Source organism: Hipposideros armiger, unplaced genomic scaffold (genome assembly GCF_001890085.2).
Source record: "Hipposideros armiger isolate ML-2016 unplaced genomic scaffold, ASM189008v1 scaffold_769, whole genome shotgun sequence".
In the NCBI taxonomy this organism is placed as follows: domain Eukaryota; kingdom Metazoa; phylum Chordata; class Mammalia; order Chiroptera; family Hipposideridae; genus Hipposideros; species Hipposideros armiger.
In genome coordinates this window covers 432649-435901 of record NW_017732119.1, presented here as the reverse complement: position 1 = coordinate 435901, position 3253 = coordinate 432649, and positions in this window count along the sequence as shown.

The following is a 3253-nucleotide window of genomic DNA, read 5'->3' as shown; positions in this document are numbered from 1 at the left end:
TTATTATGCTAAGCAAAGTCAGTCAAACAGAAAAAGTCGAGAACAATATGATTTCACTGATATGTGGGATATACAACTGAAAGCAACAAAGGAACAAGACAAATAAAGAAACAAAAAACTCAGAGACACAGACAATAGCTTACGGGTTACCAGAGGATAAGTGGGAAGGGGGGTGGTAGATGAGGGCAAAAGGGATCAAATATATGGTGATGGGAGGAGAACTGACTCTGGGTGGTGAACACACAATGTGGTATATAGAGGATGTATTACAGAATTGTACTCTTGAAACCTATGTAACTTTACTAACCATTGTCACCCCAACAAACTTTAATTTAAAAACAACAACAACAACAACAAAAAGAAGTCTGTAGGATCCACACTTCCATATTTCAAAATTTTCTACAAAGCTAACTATAGCTAACATGTATCAAGACATGAGATACTTGGCAAAAGGATAGACATATAGATCAATGGAATAGATTTAAAAGTCCCGAAATAAACCCTAACATTTACAGTCAATTGATTTTTGACAAAGGTGTCAAACAACTCAAATGGATAAGATTAAACTTTTCAAAAAACAGTGCTGGTCTGACTGGATATCCACATATAAAAGAATGAAGTTGGGCCTGCATTTTACACCATATACAAAGGTTAACACAATGGATCACAATCCTAATTACAAAAGCTAAAATTATAAAACTCTTAGAAAAAAGTAAATTTTTATGACTTTGGACTAAAACTTTTGGGGTTTGTTTTATTTTAGTTATGATGCCAAAAGCACAGGCAAGAAAACAAAAATATATAAACTGGACTTAAAATCAAAAGTGTGCTTCAAAATTAAAAGTGTACATTATCAAGAAAGTAAAAATTACAAACTGCACAGGGTGAGAGAAATTATTTGTAAATCTATACCTATGAGACTTTTAACTAGAATACATAAGAACATTTAGAACTCAATAATAAACCCTCAAATTATCCAATAAGAAATGATCAATGGAATAAACAGACATTTCTACAAAGAAGATGTACAAACGGCCAATAAGTACATGCAAAGGTGTTCAATACCATTAGACGCTGAGACAATGCAAATAAAAGTCACAATAAGAAAATACTTCATACACCCTAGGATGCTATGAATGAAAAGACAAGTGATAACAAATATTGGCAAGTATGTGGAGAAATTGGAACCCTCATATGCTAATGGAATATAAAATGGTGCAGCCACTTTGGTAAACAGTCTGAGAGTTCCTCAAAGGTTTAATCATAAAGTTAGTACCCCACTCCCAAGAGAAATGGAAACACAAAAACCTGTACATGAATGTTCATAGCACCATTATTCATAAAAGCCAAAAAGTAGAAACAACCCAAATGTCTCAACTGATGAATGGATATACTAAGTATAGTCTACTATATACATAGAATAGAAATTATTTTTCAATAAAGGGAATGAAATACTGATACAAGCCACAGCATGGATAAATCTTGAAAACATTATGGTAAGTGAAAGAAACCAGTAAAAGATGACTACATATCATATGATTAAATTTATATTAAATGTCTAGGTTAGGAAAATTAATGATTCACTACAGTTGAACAGAATGGGAGGATATAGTGGCTGACCACTAAAGGGTACGGTATTTTCTTAAGGGATGATGAAAATGTTCTAAAGTTGTTTGTGGTGATGATTGCACAACTCTGAATATACTAAAAATCACTGAATTGTAACTTTCAATAGGTGAATTTTATGATATGTGAATTATATCTCATTAAGCTATTACCAACAACAACAAAAAAAGCCAGTTATTTCCTTCAGACATCATGCTTTGTTGTTATCATTGTTGTTCTTTTGAAACCAGGGAGTGGACTTCCTCATTGTACTCTGAATTATGTAAAGTTCGATGTAAATATAAACAGGAACTTTTATCATTTTTCTGTCCTCACAAGAAATTGGAGAAATCAATCAATCACATTTTATAGGGAGCCCAGAAACAGTAGGTAAATTGAGCTTCCCAGAGACTAGAAAGTTTTCCAGAGAATTGTGAATGCTGAAACCTTCTCAAAGGTTGTTCAGAATACTAAGTGGCTTGAGAATTCAGGTTATCTTGCCATGACTTTTATGATCGAATTGATTTTAAGTCTTAGCATTCTTGTGCATTTTCCATGTATATCATTTTGTTTGTTTGTTTCCAATTGCAATAAATTATTTGTCATTCTCTGGAATTACTTTTCAATTCCAGACAGGAGAAAAACAAAAATCTAACTGAATTTTAATTTAGTCACAAGCATTTCTGCTGGTCTAAAACTTGATATGTAATTTTCATGAGTAGGCATGAGGCTCTGTGGTTCTGTAATTTATGGGAAGAGATGGACCCACAGTAAAAATTAACACAAATATTTATATCATAACCATAAAATAGTGTATATCAGTCAAATTAAAACTGCCTCAGAAAACAAGAAAAACTCATTAAGTATANACAGGCAAGAAAACAAAAATATATAAACTGGACTTAAAATCAAAAGTGTGCTTCAAAATTAAAAGTGTACATTATCAAGAAAGTAAAAATTACAAACTGCACAGGGTGAGAGAAATTATTTGTAAATCTATACCTATGAGACTTTTAACTAGAATACATAAGAACATTTAGAACTCAATAATAAACCCTCAAATTATCCAATAAGAAATGATCAATGGAATAAACAGACATTTCTACAAAGAAGATGTACAAACGGCCAATAAGTACATGCAAAGGTGTTCAATACCATTAGACACTGAGACAATGCAAATAAAAGTCACAATAAGAAAATACTTCATACACCCTAGGATGCTATGAATGAAAAGACAAGTGATAACAAATATTGGCAAGTATGTGGAGAAATTGGAACCCTCATATGCTAATGGAATATAAAATGGTGCAGCCACTTTGGTAAACAGTCTGAGAGTTCCTCAAAGGTTTAATCATAAAGTTAGTACCCCACTCCCAAGAGAAATGGAAACACAAAAACCTGTACATGAATGTTCATAGCACCATTATTCATAAAAGCCAAAAAGTAGAAACAACCCAAATGTCTCAACTGATGAATGGATATACTAAGTATAGTCTACTATATACATAGAATAGAAATTATTTTTCAATAAAGGGAATGAAATACTGATACAAGCCACAGCATGGATGAATCTTGAAAACATTATGGTAAGTGAAAGAAACCAGTAAAAGATGACTACATATCATATGATTAAATTTATATTAAATGT